This window comes from Adiantum capillus-veneris, chromosome 13, assembly GCF_014529385.1.
Source record: "Adiantum capillus-veneris isolate H3 chromosome 13, ASM1452938v2, whole genome shotgun sequence".
NCBI lineage: Eukaryota > Viridiplantae > Streptophyta > Polypodiopsida > Polypodiales > Pteridaceae > Adiantum > Adiantum capillus-veneris.
The window spans coordinates 148198035-148220780 of record NC_140943.1 but is presented as its reverse complement, the minus strand read 5'-3'; positions in this window follow the sequence as shown (position 1 = coordinate 148220780).

Sequence of the window (22746 nt, the reverse complement as noted above, 5' to 3'; positions counted from 1 at the left end):
GTCTTCGTGGAGCCATCTCCGTCGAGGTGGCGGGAGACTCGCTTCTTTCTCGTTCCTTCGGTGGAGGCTCTTGAGTTCTCCTTTGGGAAGGAGATGCATCATCAAGAAGAAGTAAATTCTTGAGCCATTCATATGGATTCTCTTCTTCTTCCCGAATCGGAGAGAGACCTCTTTTGGTAGTCTCACAAAGAGGCTTCCTAGGTGTTCTCTCGTCATGGTGATGAACTTGGAGAATCCCGTGAGCACGGAGCTACCGTTGCACTTCACTTTGGAGAGATGGATTGCCCATGGCTTGTTGAAGCCTAGAAACAAGATAGTTAACAAGCATTGAAGCATCATTAGTAGCTTGCTCATGAGCAAAATCAAAGTTATCAACATTAATTTCACTCTCTTTACTATTGTCAGCCATTCTAACAACTTTTAGGTGTAAACTTTTTAGGTGTACTTTGGCACTTCAAGCCTTAGTTGCTACTCCTCTTTACCCCTTTAGAAAAAGCACTCAAGCTACTGTACCCGCGGCTCGAATACCATTAATTGCAAGGAATAGAAGAGAGGGTCTTTCGACACCAAAACAGCACCGGCTCCTGTCAAGCTTCTAATAGCTCAATAGTGGTTAAGCCGTAGGCAAGCCCCGTAGGACTCCACTATTAAGACCATAGCTCTCGACGGTGATGCCCCGTTAACTGCACAAAGGCAGGCGCACTGCAAGGCTGAAAAATCCCTATTCTACTTACTCACAGGCAATTAATCATACCAACCATTTGTAGCTAGCTTGAGGACCTCCCTTCTTGAGCAAGAAAAGAGAAACCTTGAGCTTTGATACCAATGTAACATTTAATGGCCTAATAACTTGTGTGTAGCGGAAATGAGCATGAACATAGTGGGCATTTCATTAGAATAGATTCCTAATGAGAATTACAAGAGTGCTTGGGTGGAGAGAGCAACAAAAAGCATAACACCTAGTTAGATAGCATCGACAATACTTTCAAAAGAGAGAGAAATTAAGCTAATGACAACAGTTGAGGACCGGATTTGCATGGAGCCGGTCCCCCCTCCAAAAGGCTTTGTATTATGGTTTCTCCCATCAAGAGAGACATTGTACAATACAATTCTTTGTGTTCCTTCAAGACTAGCTAGTGCAATGAAGATGAAAGCTTCATGCACTAAGCAAACACTTAGCAAACACAACTTGAATTATCCCCATTCTCAGACCCAAGACCTCACACACCTTCGAAGATGGTGAGAGCTAGCAGGGTATGAGAGTAGATTGAGAGGAAGAAGGAGTATCTTACGAGAAAGATGTACATCTCCTCACATAATCACTCATATTAGCATAGCTTAGCTTAGTAATTAGCTTGGTAGAGGAGATGAGCATGCATTGAAGCTTGGCTCTTGGTTGGATTTTCATCCACATGCCAAGAGTGTGTTGATGTAGGCTTCTATCTCACAAGCTTGGAGTAGGTGATGAGCTCTCCATTAAAGCTTGGGAAGAGATAGTCTTCTCTTTCTTCACACCTGAGATTGTGTGAGTGTGTGTGTGTGTGATAATGCCTTGCAAAAATCAGCCCCCTCTCTCTCTTGGGCGAGCCCCCTTGCTATTTGCTCTTGCTCCAGCCTCATTGGCCCTCCCCAAGTCAAGCCAATCACAATTAAGCAGCATAAGTGATAGCCTTTTGACATGTGTCCCCCTTTCCCCTTTTGTGAGAGCTTTAGGTAATTAAATAATTAAACTAAACTCTCATTGGACCCCTTTGCCTCTTGGCCAATAGGAATCAGGCAAGCCATTGGGCTCCTGAATGCTCATTGGACCCCTTGGGAGACTGCCCAATAGTCTTCGAGGAGACTTAATTCTAATTGGTTTCTTTTATTAAATGTTTTTAAAACAATTAAACTAGATTTACTCTAGCTTAATTCTCATTGGTCCACTTCAAGGGTCATCCAATAGAAACTGGGCACACCTTGTGGGCATCTGGCCTAGGGAGCTGACATGTGTCCCTCATTCCCTTTGTGTAAAGGGAGCCTGTGTGTGTGTGTGTGTGTGTGGCTTTCTCTCTCATCCCCTAGAAGAAGGGCTCGCCCCCTCCCATGTAGGGATATGTGTTGACTTTGGAGAGCACACAAAGCATCCAATTTCCCCCTAAGCTTTAACCCTTTGGACACAACCTTTGAATTTTGGAACCTTAGCATTTTGGAAGTCTTAATGGGCTGAACCTTAGGGTCTTTTTAGCCCATTGTTGCACATGGCTCTTTTGCAGATGGCCCCCCCCTTTGGATCCCTATTTTCCCTCCTTTGGATCCCTACTGTGGTCGGTCTGCTAGCTCAACCAATATTCTAGCCTTTTCTCCCCTGGCACTTCCCCACATTAAATGATCAGTTTAATATGAGAAAATCATTTAGGAGAATTAGATATTGATTATTATGACAAAAGAGCAGACATGCTTGCGGTAGCTACGTCTCCCAAGCACCAAATGGATTAGTAATCCATCTTGGAATGATGTCGTCGGGTAAAAAGGGATCCTCTACCAGCTAAAAAATAAGAACTAATGACTAGGCTTTATCTTCTCTACCTCATAGTCGATGACAACTATGAGTTCATGAGAGAGGTAATGTCATAAAATCTAATATCTAGCTTACCCAAATGATTTTCTCATATTAAATTGATCATTTAATGTGGTAGAATAAACGGGAACAAGAGTTAGAATTGAAACATGTGCTTCTAGACCTATCTCAACAGGGGACCAAAAGGAGAGATAGTTGCATCTCAATACGGGTCCAAAAGGAGATGGTCTACCAAAGAGCAATGTGCAATAAGTGCTTTTAGACTTATCTCAACAGGGGACCAAGAGGAGAGATGGTTACATCTCAATACGGGTCCAAAAGGAGGTAGTCTATCAAAGAGCAACGTGCATCTAATGGAGCTTAAAAAACCTTAGGGTTAGCTTCATTAAAGACCTCCAATATTTAGTGTTAAAAGTCCTTTGACCTTAGGCAAGCTAGGACTGAGCTTGAGGTGGGAACTCGACCTAAGCTTGAGGTGCTTGTCGTACTTGATGACTAAGGTGCTTGAGGTGCTTGTCGTGCTTGATGACTAAGGTGCTTGAGGTGCTTGTCGTGCTTGATGACTAAGGTACTTGAGGTGCTTGTCATACTTAATGAGGAAGGTGCTCGAGAAGCTTCCCATGCATTGGGGGTAAGGTGCTTGAGTAAAAAAGAGACCCTACAAACTTAACAAGGAAGGTGCTTGAGAAGCTTCCCATGCATGGGGGGTAAGGTGCTTGAGTCAAAAAAAGAGCCCTACAAAGGAGGGGGAAAGTCCCAAAGTTAGGGGAATCTTTGACTTAACCTCCCACTCACCTAAAGGGCACCCCTTTTCTCAAGGGGCACATGGGACACATGTCAGACTCTCCCTATGCTTAGCCACATGGTGTGCTTGAATGCAATTGGTTGGGCTAAAGAGGGGTCCAATGAACTTCTAGTTCCATCCAACAAATATCTAGATATTTTCAAGCTCTCTTCCTCTAGGGGAAACTTTGACTTAACCTCCCACTCACCCAAAGGGCACCCCTTTTCTCAAGGGGCACATGGGACACATGTCATACTCTCCCTATGCTTAGCCACATGGTGTGCTTGAATGCTATTGGTTGGGCTAAAGAGGGCTCCAATCAACTTCTAGTTCCATCCAACAAATATCTAAATATTTTCAAGCTCTCTTCCTCTAAGGGGTAAGGAGGACACTTGTCCAAAGACTACCCATGTACTTGAATGCATGCTGCATGTGATTCGCTAGGGGGAGAGGGGTCCAATGAGCTTGAAGCATGTGGAAAGGCTAGAACTCGCCCCAAGCAAGCAAGGGGGGTGTTGGGGGGGTATACACCACACACACACTCATTTTGTGGATGATTCTCACTTGGGTAAAGAAGAGGAACTCCACCTCCTTCTCCAAGCTTGTGAGAAGTGAGAGCCTACACCAACACTCTTGGCTATGGAATTCAAATCCAACCAAGAGCCATGCTTCAATGATTAAGCTTGCCATCTTCTCCATCTTCATTGCTATGCTATTATGTATGCTAGCAAGAAAGTGATGATAAGTGAGGAACTATTTCTTTCTCCTATGGAATGTTTCTTCTTCCTCTTCTCTACCCTCGTTCCCCGCTAGCTCTCTCCACCTTCAAAGGTGTTTGAGGCCTCGGAACTGAGCCTTGAGATAGCTAATGCTTTCTACGAAGTTTATGCTATGCTTGTGATGCATGAAGCTTTCCATCTTAATTGCATCACCTAGGTTACAAGGAGCACAAAGATTGTATTGTACCAAGTCTCTCTTGATGGGAGAAACTATAATACAAATGCCTATTGGAGGGGGGACCGGCTCCGTATGAATCCGGTCCTCAAATATTGTCATGTTCTCTAAACACACTCTCTCTCTCTCTCTCTCTCTCTCTTGCAAAAGTATTGTTCATGCCAAGTTAACTAAGTACCATGTTTAGGTTGCTACCATCAATTAAGTTCACCCGCTATGCTCACAAAGTAATCTCACAAAAGTGCTTTATCTAATTCCCTAATTCTGCTACTCTCCATTTCATAGGCCATTTCCATTACATAACAAGTCTCTCTTGATGGGAGAGATCATAATGCAAATGCCTATTGGAGGGGGGACCGGCTCCACATAAATCCGGTCCTCAACTGTGGTCATGTTCTCTAAATTCTCTCTATTGCAAAAGTATTATTCATGCCAAGTTAACTAAATGCTATGTTTATGTTGCTATCTTCAATTATGTTCACCCCTATGCTCACAAAGTAATTTTTCAAAAGTACTCTCTCAAATTTCCACTACTCTCAAGTTAATAGGCCAATTCCATTACATTGGTATCAGAGCATTTGGTTTCTCTTTTCTTGCTTAAGAAGAGAGATCCTTAAGTAGCCTATAAATGGTTGATTTTGTTAATTATATTAGGGTAAGTGGGACTGGGATCTATTATTGGTTTTGTTGAGCCAACTATGTGGGATATGGTGCACACCTTGGGAGCTTTGGACTTAATAATGGAGTCGTTTTAGACTTGCCTACGGCTTTACCATTATTGAGCCATAAGAAGTCCGACAGGAGCTAGCCCTCGGAAACTCTGCAATATTAGACCCACTCCACTACTCTCTATAATTAACCACTTTGAGCCGTGGGTGTAGATACTTAAGAGACGAATTTCAAAGGCTAAGAGGAGTGGCAACTAAGGTTTTGAATTGCCAAAGCATACACTAAGTACATACACAAATTTTGTTAACATGGCTGACAATAACCAAGAGAGTAGAATGAACATTGATAGCTTTGATTTTGCACATGAAGGTGCTAATGATGATGCCCCCATGTTTGTCAATTATCTCGTTACTAGGTTGCAGCAAGCTATGGATAACCCTACTTTGCAAGCCGAAGTTACTCAACAACTTCACGCTTATGGGATTTCCCTTCCTCTCCAAGAGGAGAGAGAGCTTAGAAGGCCTCTTGAACCCAAAAGAAGACTCTCTCCCATACGAGAGGAGGAATCCAAAGAGCAAGAAATCAATGAAACTTTAAGTTCTTCTGATGATGTGGCTCCACGAAGACGATGGTCTAGACGATCGCCAACTCCTCCCAAGAGGAAAAGATCAACGCACAGTCCTTCTCCTCGTCACCCGAAAAAAGAAGAGAGGAAACAAAGGAAGAAAAGGGCAAGAAAGAGCACCCTCTTCTCCTTCTTCTTCACCTTCCTCCTCTTTAGATGAAAGCTATGGCTATTCTCCTAGAGAATACAGGAGGGGAGGACATCGCAAATCATACCTGCATGGCAAAGGTCACAAAAGCTAAAGAAGTTCAAAGAGGGAGGAAAGAGTATCTCGTTTCTCACCCATGATGGCTCCTTTGGTGCTACTGACAAAGTATTGACCTTCATCCAGCAATTCAATGCGGCCTTTGGAGACGAGGGCTTCACAGAGCCATCCAAGCTACACCATGTAGCTATGCACTTCCAAAAATAGGCTCCTCAATGGTGGGCTAGCCTTTGTGGCAACGGCGAAGCTCCAAAGACATGGAAAACACTACGATTTTCCACCATGAAGCAATTCCTTGCAAGCGATGCAAAGGACAAAGTGCTTATCAAATGGCACAGCTTGAAACTTTTCTCTCATGAGTCTATCTACAAGTATGTAGACAAGTTATGGGGTTTACATGTCAAGGCTACTGTCTTCCAAAAGATAGATTTTGTCGAGCAAAAGCAACAATTTTGTGCGGGATTACCTGATGAGATGGCCGAGTATGTCAACTCTCAACAGCCTCGTTCTATCACTGAAGTAATCCACCACACCATAGTTGCTTCGTGCGTCAACTTCCAACAAGGGGATAGACGGAATGTCAAGCCCATGGAAAATAAAGACAAAGGTGATGCCAAGGGGAAAACCAATGCCCAAAATTCTTCCCAAGGCACTTCCAACAACAACAACAACAACAACAATTGGTCCAAGGAGAAGGGAGTTTGCAAAGGAAAAAACAAACTCTCTCTTGAAGGCCTTGAAGCTTTTCGCAAGGACCATAAGTGTTTTAAGTGTTGGGAGCAAGGACATGGTTATTGTTCTTGCCCCAAGAAGAATGTTCGCAATGAGACTCCTAGAGCTTCCACTATCGAAGCTCTAAAAGAGGATGCTCATTTGCAAAGGTGCACCTCTCTCCTATGCTTGGGGAAAGGTAAGAGAGCACGATGCCTTCATCTTGTTTGACCTTGGCTCTACTCACAACTTCATATCAACTGAGTTGGCCACCAAGTTGGGCATTCAAGCTTTCGAGATGGGAGATGCTGTAATGGCTGACACTACTTTCAAGGGACAGTGAGCCTCCGTTACTCCCTTGATTGGGAAGTGGAGGCTCCATGTCCAAATCTATGTCGACAAAGAAGACTTTTCATCTCTCCTCTCCAACATGAGGATGCTATCCTAGGGGCACCATGGTTTAATAGCATGGCTGCCAACCTGAAGTTCCCTAAAAGGAGAATCTACTTCACCTACAGGGAAAAGAACATATACGACCCTCCTGAGCTTGCACTCTTTGGTCCTTCCGTTTGTTTTAGAGAGTCGGACTCTCTTTGCTATTTAAGTTGCTCTCGAGCTATCGTTAGCTCAGCTTCTACATCTTTTTGTTTTCGCTCATGTCTAGCTTTCATTTTCGCTCTTCATTCTTTCCAAGGATTATCACGACTGACGCTAGACTTGTCAGTCTTGATTTCTTCTTGATTTTGATCATTACTCTTGGGTTGATTATCATTTTTCCTTGCTTGGGCTCTCGTCAAGACCTTAACAGGAATTGGAGTTTCGTTTTCTGACCCTCCACTGGACGGTAGCGCTCCCAACATATTCAAGGTAGTTTTTGCTCCTTTGCTCGGGTTTTTAGGGCAATCAGGGATCAAGTGATTAATTCCACACTCCGTGCAATATGCGTTGACCCTAATGATTTCGTCATGAGGGCAGTCCCTCAGCCAATGGTCTCCTCCACACTTGTAGCATGGTCCTTTAGGCTGTTGAGGTGCTTCTGGGGCTCCTCTTTGTTGGTGTGGAATTCTTTGCCCGCTCATGCCTCCGTTGGCTATGAACAACCATGTTCTTTCATCCAGGCTATATCGTCCTTCTCCCACTACCTGTGCAGCAGTTGGTGGTCCTGTATTTCCTATCATGCTCCATGGTTCTGGTGTAGAGGGTTCGTCCGGTGGATAATAGACAGAGTTCGCCGCATATCCATTGGGCTCGTCGTAGTATGCATGCATAGGTACCAAAGCCTTCTCGTCCAACTCAGTTACTGTGGGTGTGTATCTTATGCCGACTGGTCGTAATCCTGGTAGAGGTGGTTGTTGTCCCAACACTGGTTGTGGTCTTTCTATGCCTACAGGTCCTGGTAGGTTGCCTGTTTGATATCTAGGCATCGGTGGGACTTGAGGAGATGTTGCCTGAGCTTGCGGAGCATATGGTCGTTCTCTTAGATATCCCTTGTTATAATAACACTCCTCCGTCCCATGGTTTGTCCATTTTTGTTCAATCGCACACCATTTTGGTTGTTTAGCTTGTGGTTTGGAATACAAGTTAATCTTTTTAAGCACTTCCTCTACAAGCTGCTCTTGGCTTACCGCTACTTCCCCCTTCAGTGTTGTCTTAGCAGACTTGCCTCCGCTTTGTTGTGAGGAAGAATCATCGTCAAGATCCTTGAACTCACCCTCTTTGTAGACCGCACAATTGTCCACAAGGTATAGAGCTTCCTTGGTTAAATCATTCAACGTAGTGCTCCTTTTCATATGTAAGTCCTTTTGAAGATCTGCATTCCTTAGTCCTTGGATAAATATAAGCATAAGTCTGGACTGAGTTGGCAGTTCTTCCACGGGACAGAACTTAACATATCTTTTTAATCGGACGGCGGCCTTTCGCACGGACTCTCCATCTTTCTGTTTGAATTTATGGATTTGCGAGACTGTATTATGAGGTATCCCCCTTTGTGAGAATTCCTCGATAAACTCGTCAAACACTTCCTCCATAGACTCAAAGTCTCTTCGCTCCACCGAGTCAAACCATGTAGCCGCATCATCCTCTAAGGTTAAACCGAATCCTGCAAATTGGGTAGGAAAGTCTAGCACCTCTTCAACTCTAATTACACGCACAAAGGCTGCTACATGATCTCTTGGATCCCTGCTTCCCGTATTTTTCTTGTTTACCCATTTTTGCACTTGAGAAGGTCTAATTCTACGATGGTCTCCAAATCTCATCATGGGATCTCCCTGTCCTAGTCGATATACCTCCTCTGGTCTCCTGTAGTGGCCAGGTTCCTCTCCTAATGGTGCTGCTAATCCATAATTTCTAGCAGTTCTCGTGAGAGATGGTTCATCTCTCCGAACTCGTTCTCGGGGTGTTCTTCCAAGCTCAGTTAACCCCTGAGTCTTTGGCTTACTCTCTCCTTGATACTGTGCATAGAGTGGTGGTTCTTGTAAATCCATTAACCCTCTGCAGTTTGATAACCCTCTCGGGTTCGGTCTTGTTCTAATGTAGCACTCTCTCGAAGCCATGCCTGCAGTGATGGCTGAGTAGCTGGTTGGTCCTGGTAGTTGGACGTCGGTGGTCGGGTAGAATGTGAGGTAACGTCATACTCTTCTGAAAAGGGATTAGTCGACTTGCTAGGGGTGTAGGTGGCTCTTGGTACCTCGTCGGGGCCATAGGTCGATGCTCCTGGAACTGTTGCCTTTTCAACCTCTTCCGGGAGAATACGTTTGTATTCTCACCCCTATCTGTCAACAAAAACAATATCCTTCCCCATAGCAGTTTCATAAGAAAATAAGTAAAGAACCTTGTCTTTGCTTAATTCATTTGGGTAGGGTTCCTTGCATCGAAAGTAAGAGAATATTCCCTCGCTTTCATGCTTGTAAATCCCTACATTCACATTATAGGTTGGGACCCTGGTTGTTTTCTTATCATACATAAAAAGCGCTCCAGGTCGATCAATGTTAGGAGGCGGTTCTTGAGTTTCTGAAACCATTTTCCCTTTTTCCACATTATCCCCATATTTGTTGTAATTCTCAGGGTTACTCACTATCAGATAGTGGTTTCCCTTTTCGTCTCTGAATCTGTCTCCATCATCGTAGACTCGAATTATCTCTAGTCTCTGAGCTGGTCTTTCTTCAATACAAATACACTTGAGTCCCCGATAGTCAGAATAGACTAGGGCTCCCCTCGAGTTAGTTCCTTCCAAGAAGATTATAGTGAACTGGGTTTCGTTTAAAGGATGTAGGGAGGTGCTCCCTCCTGGCATTGGTCCTTCACCGTTGAAACCTACTGGCTGTTGACTCCCCATCATGAAGAAGGACTTTTTCGACGAAGTGTCAGTATCACTACCCTCTTTAATGATTGGTGCCAATGGGTTTAGTCTCGTCTGAGTTACACTCTCTTCTGTAGACGTGGTGCTAATTTGACTTTTGACACTTTTAACTCCCGACTTAACAAAGGCTCCTCACCTTAAATACATAACAATGAAATTTTTGTTGCAAACTTAAAGCTTACCTGGACTCCTTCTTCCTGTATAGCTTTGTGATGACCTCCTTTTGGGATCTACACAAGGATGGTTAGTCTGTTCACAAGTGTTTTCCCTGAATTACCAAAAAATATTTCAAGTATATACAACAACCACTTAGTCAGTCTTCTGGTGGTCCAATTTCAATTATGAAATGACGGCTGGGATCTATATAGAGAGTATGTCCAAGCAGTATAGTCACAAATTGCAAAAAGTGTCTGATTCACTACTTCCTTAGTCTATCGCGATAGACTGGCAGTTTTCTCTGGCACAAGTCAATTCAAAATTGTGACTTTACCCTTGAGTTCTAGTTACCCTCTATAGCCTATCCCCCAAGTTTTGTGAAGTTTGGACACTTGGGTTGGGTTTTGGTCCCATTTTAGTATTTCAGTCGAAGCTTGATTCTCTATCTGACCCTCAGCTTGACCTTCAGTGATCTAAATGCCTTGAATTTTGGTGTGTCTGCTATTTAGGCCTTGATAAAGCTCTCCCTAGGGAAAATTTGAAAGAAAAGTTCCCCAACAGAAATTTCCTTGGTCTATCGCGATAGACTGAGCACTTTCTCCATTTTCAGCTTTTTTCCAAAGTTTTCTCCACAGTTGGTTTAGCCTCCCCTTGTGTAGTGCATTGACCAATTTTGGCACTGTTTGGACATTTGGTCAAAGACTTCTTGCCCTTGTCTCTGAATTCAGACTCCAAACACCAGTTTTGAAGTTTTGGGGTCAAAATTGGTGTTCAAATTCACTCAATTTTTGTGAGTACCCTTGTATTGATGTGTTAAGCTTGTGGTATAAGGGTTTTTTGCTTGTTGCTAGACCAAGACCACCTTCACCAGTCTATCGCGATAGACCAGGCAGTGAGCAATGAGGACTTAATTTTTTGTCTGTTTTTGCATAGTCTTGTTCCCTGTGTCCATATAAGTCTATCCCCCAAGTTTTGTGAAGTTTGGACTTATTTTGACTTCAAACTCAAGCACTTCACAAATTTCACTTTTCTCTGACAATTCACAACTCCATTGCACTTGAAGTGATGCAAATTTGATGACACTGCATCTTAAACTTGTGCACATCAGTCATACCTCATGACACAGTCAGTTTACCCTTGGCTAATGGTTATATCTCATATTGGCCTCTTTAGGTTCACTTAGTGTTTCCTTATGACAATCACTTTTTTTTTCTTTTTTTTTTTTGCGGTTTTATAGCGTTTTTATACTCTATTTCTTCACAAGTATAACAAGCACTCAAAACCAAAAACCATAACTCCACATTATCCTATTTAACTAAATCTAACTAGTCGCAGACCTTCGGCAAGACACAGGCTTCCTAGCTATCCACTAGACCTCAGGATACTCTATCCTGGATCTTTTTCTAAAAGTTTAAGCTCTCTCTAGTCAAAACTAAAGTAAGCTAACCATCACACGAGTGACGTAGATCTCCCTACTTAAGGTCTTGTGTCCCCGACAGCGGCGCCAATGTTTTAGGGAAAAACTACTCCCCTGTTCATACTCACGAGCACGACACAGACAACATACTTATCATCCGATGACACGACTAACCCGTAGGTGCACGTAGGCAATCTCGTTAGCTTGTCAGGCTGAGACCAATCTACACATACACACTTTTATGATGCATCAATCACTAACCCTGGTAGAATGCAACCCACTCTATCCCTAAACGCTCACAACACCGTTTACACGTCCAATGAACTCAGAATCGCATCAAACTTACTAGGCATCATCCTCTCACTAAGACAGACTTACCTATAAGTCTAATCTCACTAGATTTGAACCCTAGCTATCTCGAATACTGTCGCGATAGACCAACAGGTCATCATCAAAAAGTGGGCGAAACTTAAGTTTATCAGTATCTATGTGTAGCTAATCTCTTTTTCATTCCATGAAGCACTTGATTATTGAAAACAGACACCGTTTGTGCTATTTACAAGCAAAACAAGCTCGAGGAAGAATCGATCGCGATCAACTCGAAACGGCGAATTCGTGGCGTGGGCGCGTAGCTCTCGGAGAGACTACCGCGATGGTGTGGTCGCGTCGTGAATCCGGTGAGGGAGAAGCGCGTAGCGAAGAGGATAAGACACACTCACTCTCCCTCTCAGACCCGTACGACACAGGATTAATATCCAAAAAAATGTTGTTCAAAAAATGGTTCTAAGGTGACTTTTATACTTTAGTCACCTTAGCTCAAAAATGTACATGGGGTTCTCTTGCTCATGATTACAAAGTGGGAATAAATCTGAGTCCTGACTAACTAACTAATATTTACATAATCCAGACGAATGGATCAAAATGATAAGACGTTTTTGACATAAAAAATGGAATTTGATATGCTTTACAAGATGGGCTCATTACAACAATTGGACCAATGGGGCTCCAACAGAGAGCTTTTTTTTTTAAAACTTTAACTCCTTTTCATTCATTTTTTCCTCTTTATACGAAACAAAAAAAAAGCCAATCCCCCCCTCTCCCTCTCACAATCCCTCGGCCCCTTTCTCCCCGCTGGCCCTCTCCAACACCCCTATCAGAGTAAAAAGAAAACGGGGTATAGTGTTTTCAATCAGCTAAAATTGTAAAATCTCGATTTATGTTGAGAGGTCCTTGAAGAAAACGGAGAAATTCACAAGTTTAAATGTAAATATCGGCAAAATCTTCAATTTTTGACCTAAAAATCGAGAGAATTTCAAGTTTGCCCTTATTTTCTTCAGTTAGAAAAAATGTATTTCTCTAGCGTTATCCCTATCTCTCTCTTTCCTCTCTCTAAGCTCCCTATCTCTCTCTACCCACCCCTCCCTCTCTCTCTCTCTCTCTCTCTCTCTCTCTCTCTCCATCTCCTCTTCTCTCCCCTCCCGCAAATCCTCTTCTCTATCTCTCTCTCTCTCCCTCCCGATCGCCTCCTCTCTCTTTCTTTCTCTCTCTCTCTCTCTCTCCCCAACCATTTTCTTCCCTTCTATCCTACAGTAAGAGAGATAGGAAAGAGAGTCTCTCTCCCCCACCATTTTCTTCCTTTCTGTCCTACAGTAAGAGATATAGGAAAGAGAGAGAGAGAGAGAGAGAAGAAGAAGAGAATTTTAACGTCGTAGGAAACTATCCCAAGAGACCTTAAAGATCTATCCAATGAGGAGAGTTGGAGAGAGAGAGAGAGAGAGAGAGAGAGAGGGGGGGGGGGGGGGGGGGGGGGGGGGGGGGGGGGGGGGGGGGGGGGGGCAGGCGGAGGGGGGGAACGGGTTAGAGAGAGAGATAGGGGGAACGAGAGAGGAAAATGCTCGAGAGAGAGAGAGAGAGAGAGAGAGAGAGAGAGAGAGAGAGAGAGAGAGAGAGAGAGAGAGAGAGAGAGAGGTTATATAGTGATAGGGAAAGAGAGAGAAAGAAGAGGAGAATCTTGAGGAAGAAGGGTGATTGCTGGAGGAGGGAGGGCGGCTAGAGGAGTAGATGGAGAGAGGATGTGGAGGAGGAAGCTGAGGAGGAGGAGCAAGGGAAGAGGAGGAAGCACATGGGCGGCAGAAGGAGGAAGGGGAGGTAGGGAGGGAGGTCCTCCAAAAAAAAAAAAAGCTCGCTCCAAAGCTTGCTTGAGGACCTAACTCCTATAGACGCTTCATAGCAAAATCCTCTCATGTAGCAGGACCACTACATGACTTAACAAAGAAGAATGTTAAGTATTTATGGACTACTAAGGAGCAAAATGCTTTTGACAAGCTCAAAGAGAAGCGTACCTCCCAACCAATCCTTACGCTTTTGGATCTCTCAAAGCCGTTTGAGGTCCAATGTGATGCTTGTGGTGATTGCCTTGGAGCAGTTTTGCTTCAAGAAGGGCATGCCATAGCATATGAGAGCCGAAGGCTCAATACGGATTAAAAAGTCTTGGGCATTTATGAGAAAGAGCTTTTAGCTATTCTACATGCTCTAGACACATGGAAGCACTACTTATTGGGGACTCCATTTATTCTACGAACCTACCACCAAAGTCTCAAGTATTTGATGATACAAACCAAGCTTTCCGACAAACAAATGAGGTGGGCAAATTTTCTTTCGCAATTTAATTTACATATTGCTCACATCCCTGGTAAGCACAATCAAGTGACCGATGCACTTTCACGAACGACCAAAAGTTAATGCGGTGTTTATAGCTACTCACAATGATCTATCTTTTATGATAGATGAGTATGCGATTGACCTTGACTTTAGAGACATAATATCAGCCCTTGCTTTGGGGAAGAAAGAGGAACCATTCACCTTGCCGAATGGTTATCTTCTCCACGGCAATAGGCTATGTGTTACACATTCCCTTCATGAGAAAGTTATGTATGAATCCCATGCTCCTCCCTATGCGGGGCACAGAGGCATTCAACCTACTCTCTGAGGAGTAGAGACATATTTCTATTGGCCTACCATGAAAGTGGACATAGAGTATGTTTCAAAATGTGTAGTATGCCAAAAGACCAAGTATGATAGAGGGAAACAACATGGATTACTCCATCCATTGCCTATCCCAAATTCACCATGGGAGAGTATATCCATGGATTACCCAAGTCTATCCATGGGAATACGGGAAATATGAACAATAGTCGGCAGGTTTAGCAAGCAAGCACACTTTATTCCTGTCAAAAAGACTATTAAGGTACACCAAATGGCAACTCTCTTTATATCACAGATTTTCAAACACCATGGATTACCAACATCCATCGTGTCAGATAGAGATCCTAGAATGACCAGTAATTTCTGGAAAGGTCTCTTTGAAAATCTAGGAACAAAATTGAATTTCTCTTCGGCCTATCACCCACAAACGGATGGCCAAAGTGAGATACCCAATCTTACGATACTTGATCTACTAAAGACTTATGTTACAAAAGTAGATCAATGCTCACAATGGGAAAAGTACTTACCTCTTGTAGAGTATGCCTACAATAATACTGTACATACTTCTACGAGAAAAGCACCTTATGAGATCATAGAGGGAAGAGCTAAAAGTACCTTGCTACTTAAAGTACATGGGAAGATCTTCGCTGCCGATGAGTATAGCCGTGACCTATAAGAATCTTTTCAAAAGATTAAGGAGGCTATATCCATCTCTCAACAAAGGCAAAAAGTTGCTGCTGACAAGCACAGAAGGGTCTTAACTTTCAAAGAAAATGATTGGATCGTATTGAAGTTTCCTAAGGCTCAATTAAGGCAAACGACATGAAAAATTCCTACGGGCCATCAAAAGTATTATGTTAAGCTAGCAGGAAGATACTATGGTCCTTTCCAAACTTTAAAGCCTATCAATGAGACAGCTTACCAACTCAAGTTGCCCAATAGTATGCATGCTTAGAATCATGTTTGTGATGACGACGTCTCTCAAACACCAAGTAGAATTTGTCACTCTACTTTTGGAGAATGAAATGGACTAAAGAGGAGACACGCTTGCGGCATGTATATCTCCCAAGCATCAAATGGATTAGTCATCCATCTTAGAAAGATGTCGTAGGGTAAAAAGGGATCCTCTACCCGCGAAGTAAGATTGACTAATGAATAAGGCTTTATCTCTTCTATCTCATAACCAAGGACGACTATGATTTCAAGAGAGAGGTAATGTCATAAAATCTAATATCTAACCAACTCAAATGATCTTCTCATATTAAACTGATCATTTAATGTGGGAGAAGAAACGGGAGCAAGGGTTGGGATATAGACATGTGCTTATAGATCTATCTCAACATGGGGCCAATGGTAAAGGGGCCCAAATGAGAGATGGTGTATCAAAGAGCAAGTCTAATCAATGGAGCATAAATACCTTAGGGTTAGCTTCATTGAAGACCTCCAATGGTTACTGTTAAAAGTCCTTTGACCTTAGGTAAGCTAGGGCTGTGCTTGAGGTGGGAACCCGGCCCAAGCTTGAGGTGCTTGTCATGCCTGATGACTGAGATGCTTGAGATGCTTGAAGTGCTTTATGATTAAGATGCTTGAGGTGCTTGTCATGCTTGAGATTCTAGGACTGTACTTGAGGTGAAAACCTAGCCCAAGCTTGAGAGACTTAAGGGCAAAGCTTGTGGTGAGAACTAGGCCCAAGGTTGAGGGGCTTGAGGTGTCACAAAAGTCAAAGATCCCTACAAGGAGGGGGCAAGCCATGCAAGAAGGGGGGTGGTTTCTTGACCACTCTCTCTCCCAAAGGGCACCCCTTGCCCAAGAGGCAAGTAGGACACATGTCAAGCCCCTAGCTAGGTTACCCTCATGGTGTGCCTAAAGCCTATTGGTTGGCCTTCCAAGGGGTCCAATGATAACTTAGTGGATTTAATTAATTGTTTTAGTATTTATCAATCCCTCTCTCTCAAAGGAGAAAGGGGGACACTTGTCCCAAGGCTACCCTTGTTTCTTGGTATGACTCTTGCTTGTGATTGGCTAGACCTGGAGGGGTCCAATGAGCTTCAAGCATGAGCTACAAGGGGGGGGTCAACCAAAGCGAGTAGGGGGCTTGATTAGGGGGTATACTCTCCCCCACACACTCACACACACTCTCATTGTGTGAAGTGCAAAGTGCAAGACCTCACTCTCCTTCTCCAAGAAAGTATAGGTTGAGAGCCTACACCAACACTCTTGGCTATGGAATGCAAATCCAACCAAGAGCCATGCTTCAATGCTTAAGCTTGCCATCTTCTCCATCTTCATTACTATGCTATTATGTATGCTAGCAAGAAGAGTGATGATAAGTGAGGAACTAATTCTTTCTCCTATGAAATGTTTCTTCTTCCTCTTCCCTACCCTCATTCCCTGCTAGCTCTCTCCACCTTCAAAGGTGTTTGAGGTCTTGAGACTGAGGCTTGGGATAGTTAATGCTTTCCACAAAGTTTATGTTATGCTCGTGATGCATGAAGTTTTCCATCTTTATTGCATCACCTAGGTCACAGGGAACACAAAGATTGTATTGTATCAAGTCTCTCTCGATGGGAGAAATCATAATACAAATGCCTATTGGAGGGGGGACTGGCTCCACATAAATCCGGTCCTCAAAATTCTCTCTCTTGCAAAAGTATTGTTCATGCCAAGTTAACTAAATGCTATGTTTATGTTGCTATCTTCAATTATGTTCACCCGCTATGCTCACAAAGTAGTTTCTCAAAAGTACTCTCTCTAATTTCCGCTACTATCAAGTTAATAGGCCAATTCCATTACATCAAAGATTGTCCCAAGTTGATGCAAAACCTTGAGTTGTTAGAAAAGGTTTCAAAAATCTCAAAATAAGTAGAAGCTAAATCTATAGAAAGTCTACATGATGTCACTCTTCAATGAAAACATTCATCTCAGATAGCCACACAAAGGTCACCGTCAAAGTATGTTGTGAAGAGGAAACTTTTTTTGGAAAGTGTAGTGGATCTTTGAAGGTCAAAAGTTACTCAAATGCAAGCAAATAATGCACAATAATTGCAAGAAAAAGGTACAATATCATAGTCAATATCTAATGTGGATAATGATCAAAGAAAAAATCTACAAAAAAAGCTCAACCACCATGGAAACAACCACATCAAGAACAATCAATATTATAGAATGAATTCCCAAGAAGATCAAGTGTGACACCATTTCTCAAAGTGGAGATAAGTTATCAAGGGAAGCAAAGCTTGATTTTAAGCTAGACAAGAATCTCATGTCTTTTTGCACATGGCTAAAATGTGAGCAACCACAACTAGGTGATGCTCCAAAAATGTCTAAAAATAAACGAGGAGAATGTTGGAGAATAATTTCTACCACCATTTAGATATATTATCAGATCCTAGAATCTTACTTTCATGTGATGATAGTAAAGGATGTAATGATGTTCAAGATGACATGTTTTTGGGAATATCACTAGCCCAGATAGTTCTAGAGATATAATGTACTCAAGAAATGCACTTTTCAAGAACAACCATGATTAAGGAGCACCAAAAATTATCACTGATAGAAGAAAACAAAAGGTCCTTGAGTAAAGCATAAGTGGAGACTAGTACAAAGATAGAGCCTATTTGCAGATGTTTCAACTCCACTCAACGAAACTCCAAATATGCTTAAAGCAGATCGGGTAAAGCCAAGTGTTGTCAACACACAAAAGGTAACAACCTCAAAAGCTACTGAGAAGGAAGTATCATCAAGACAAAAGGCAAAAGAGATTGAAGTTGTTAAAAACCAGGGAACAGACCACCAAAACAAAGCTGACAAAATTGAGTCAACTAGGACACAAGTGGAGCTTCATAATGGAAGTAAGAAGGTATCTCATTCACTAATTTGATTCAATGGATATAAGTCCTGACAAAACAAAAATTTGTGAACCACCTTCCCTAGAGACCTAGCTAGATCATGATAAAATATCGATAAAAAAAGAGCAAGTATACCGCAATAGTATCACTAGAAAGGATTGTTATAATACCCATTAGCACAAATGGCATCACTCTATTGGATAAAGAAGCAAAGTGCAATATGGTTTTTCACAACATTCAAAGGTTACTTGAGCCTCAGTGTGAACAGAAAACCAAAACAATCGTAGGTAACATTGCAAGTCAATGGGACATGTTGGGTGCTACCAAAAGCATGAAGAGGATGTAAAATTTCAATTGATGCTTTCAAAGGGAATGGTTGTAGATGTCATCCTTGGTCGTTAGTGGTTAGACCAACACAAGAGATACAAAGGAGAAAATGTGCTATTACTATCCTCTCCAAGTGGTAGTAAGAAACTATTACAAATATCGCTAACTTCAAATCAAAATTGCAATTGTCATAGGAATTGCCACAAAATTTAACATGCTATGGACAAAGTAAAAGTCAAAGTAGAACTTCCAACGACAATCATGGAAGATGTGACTGCATATCTCTCTATATCAAAGAATCTTGGTAGATAACTTTTCTTGGGAAGTTCAAGTTTTCCAATGTCTCAATCATTGGATGACTTAAGTAGAATATACTCAAGAAAGAAAAACAGAAAACAAAGGTGGGTTAGTCCATGTATTCTTCTTCATGCTCATTAAAGTAGAAACAAGTCAAATAAGTGTTTGTCCCAAGCACTCAAATAAACTCAATGATCTGGTGTGGATTGAAGATGGAAGATCAACAAAGAAAGACAAGCACATGGGATGGATAGCTTCATAGTGTAGTTTGGAAGAACATAAGTACTACAAAGGTAAAAGATGGGTATGGATACCTAAATCAAAGATCACATCATATGAAGTGAAATCAAGATCGTCCCAAGGAAGAAGGCCAAATGTGTACCAACATCGACAACATTCCAAAAAACCTAGGAAGAGGCAATACAAGCAAATGACATGGAATACTACTAAAGCCTACCTCTATCCTCAAGTATATACAAAACAAAGATAGGTTCCAAAGAATCTTTTTTTGCACAAGGATTTTACACTAGACATAAGAGAGTTTGGCTACCAATCAACCAAAGGCCAATTGAAATCACAAAAGAGCTGCATAAAGATCTCAAGTGCTCAAGAGGACCCCATGCTTAAGAAAGCCAACAGAGATGCTACAAAGAGAATAGGAGGATTCCTCAAATTATCCTTGTCAAAATTCAAATAGAGACTATAAAAATAGGCTCACAACGACACCAAAGGCTTCTTTCAACATTCCTATCTAGAGATCAAATGGACAATGAAGTCTTCATAGTCAAAGAAGGACAACACAACTTTAATAGTTACAAATTCAAAGGTGATTAAATAGGCATTGCAAACGAGACCTTCATTGCCAAGTTAGTACTACAATAATCCATTCTATCATGAAGCTTACAGAAGAATTTTTTGTGCTAAGCCCGAGAATGTAAAAAGTCAAGTCGCCAAGGTGCAAAAAGCTGTCTTTGGCATAGTCAAGAGTCGGGTCACTAAGCTGCAAGATGAGCAAAGTGTTAGTCCCAAAGCTTTAAGTCTTAATAAAAATTGTGCTAAGAGTTGTAGTTGTAGGCTTATGCTCAAGCTAGATAAGTTGAGCTTATCTAAGTCGTCATGTCACTTATGCTGGAAGAGATAAGCATAAGAGTCAAAGTCTATTAACTTAACATTGTTGGAGTGTCGTATAGTCCTACACTTGTGCACAGTGCACTGTAAGATGAGAACACAAGTCCTCAATAGCAAAAACCCTTCTTAATATGGTGCCAGCTTTCAAAGCCATGTCATATACTTTAATAGCTACACCTTCTCTTTGGCTAACCCCTCACAAATAATTCTTGCAGAGCACATTGTTTTTCATGGATTTTTGTATATGCATATAAGATGTCCCATCATTGGACATGTGCATTAGACACTCTTTTTTGCTTTGACCCATGTGCCTTGAGTGGACTACAACATGCAAGCAGTTTTCCCAAATTTCTACCCTTATATTTGCTTCCATCTTATTTCTATATACATTAGCAAATAATCACTTTAGTACTTTGTTAACACTTCCTATGCTAATATTATACTACAATAATCCACGCATTCCAAAGGCACTGTTTTCCTTATTCCCTTTGGTAATCCAAGACTTAGACCCTAATCTACATCCTCACCTCTCTACTTGTCTTGTACATATAGACCTCTAGTACATGCAACAATAGACAATGCTACAATATCAACTTGCACTTTAGTTCACAAATTTGGACCTTCAAGATGGTACAACAAAAGAAACCTCACCAACAAATTCATCAACCAATTAATACAAGAAAGCCCATTGACAACCTTCCAACCTCCATAGACACTTCTCAACAATAACCATGGATGGGCACTCAAATTGGAAGGGGGGAATGTTAACTGAGGCAACATCAATTAACAGGATTTCGCTAAAGGTCCAAGCCTAGTAGCTACACATCAAGGATGGATGCAAAGAAGCAGCAAAGACTTAATGCACACATTTATTTCAATAATAGTTCCTCACTTATCATCACTCTTCTTGCTTAGCATAGCATAATAGCATAGTAATGAAGATGAAGAAGGTGACAAGCTTAAGCATTGAAGCATGGCTCTTGGTTGGAATTGCATTCCATAGCCTATTAATATTGTTGGTGTAGGCTCTCAACTTCTCAACAAGGTTGGAGAAGGAGATGGAGCTCTTGCACTTTGCACTCCACACAATGAGAGTATGTGTGTGTGTGTGTGTGTGTGTGTGGGAGAGTATACCCCCTCTCATGATTGGTCAACCTCTCTCTCTCTCTCTCTCTCTCTCTCTCTCTCTCTCTCTCTCTATTTTGTATTCTTTAATTATATCATTTGGACATGTGTCCTCTTTTCCTTTTTGAGGAAAAGGTCCTCTTTTCCTTTTTGAGGAAAAGAGACTAACTATTTATTTTTATGCATCTAAATTCTCATTGGACCCCTTTAAAGCCTATCCAATAGGGTTCAAGCACTTCATGAGGGCCACATGGGGAGGATCTTAACATGTGTCTTTTATGCTTGTTAATATATCATGTTTGAATTGAACACCTTAAGCACCTAGTCATGTAAGCATGGAAACCGTTTATGACTCTTGAGAGTTTATTTTTGAATTAAATACTTCAAGAACCTTAGTCATTTAAGCATGAGAAGCACCTCAAGCTTGGAAAAGGTTCCCACAAACACTTCAAGCACTTTAGCTAGCAAGCATGACAAGCACCTCATGCTTCGGTAGGATTTCCATCTCAAGGTCAGTCCTAGCTTGCCTAAGGTCAAAGGACTTTTTAACACTAACCTTTGGAGGTATTTAATGGAGCTAACCCTTAAGTATTTTAAGCTCCAGTATATGGATGTTTCTCTTTGATAGACTAACTCCTTTTGGACCCCTATTGAGATGTAACCATCTCTCCTCTTGGTCCCTTGCTGAGGTAAATCTAGAAGCACTTATTGCACATTGCTCTTTGGTAGAACGTCTCCTTTTGGACCCCTATTGAGATGCAACCATTTCTCCTTTTGGTCCCTGTTGAGATAGGTCTAGAAGCACATATCTATATCCTAACTCTTATTCCCCTTTCATCTTCCCATATTAAATGATCAGTTTAATATGAGAAAATCATTTGGTAAAGTTAGATATTATATTTTATGACACGTGTCAACCTCTTGTGTTTTGTGCAAGACCTTTTTCATATGGTAGTAGCACCATGAGTTTTTAGACATCCTAGCAAAAATCCAAACCATGATCCTCATTGGCAAAACCATGCAGGTTTCAAAATTTATCATTGAGGTTGGCTATATAACCAACGAGAAGCAACAATGTTTTCTTTTGGCTCCTCCGTACTCCTAGGATAGAAAATCTATGACACTTGCAGAACATTCCTCAAGCATGAAAATTGTGTGTGTGTGTTGTGTGTGTGTGTGTGTGTGTGGGAGAGAGAGAGAGAGAGAGAGAGAGAGAGAGAGAGAGAGAGAGAGAGAGAGAGAGAGAGAGAGAGAGAGAGAGAGAAGTTGGAGAAAAGGATAGAGCATGAGGATTGGAAATTGATGAAAGTTCATGAACAGCGTGAGTTTCCCCAAGACAGGCAAGTTTAGGAGTCTCGATGATTCAATCGCAGGTGCCTCTTACATTAGGCATTATCGAGAGGGTAACCAACAACCAATGCCTATGATTACCAAGGAGAAAGGTGTTGAAGTTTTACCACACATGCGACTGTATGGGAGAAGACTTTTGCAAACCACATTTTTCTTTCTTGCAAGAGGGGAGAATATATAGGTGCCACGTGGATCTGTTTTGCAAGCAAGGTGCCCTAGTGCTTCTCATGTAAAGACACCAAAGTCC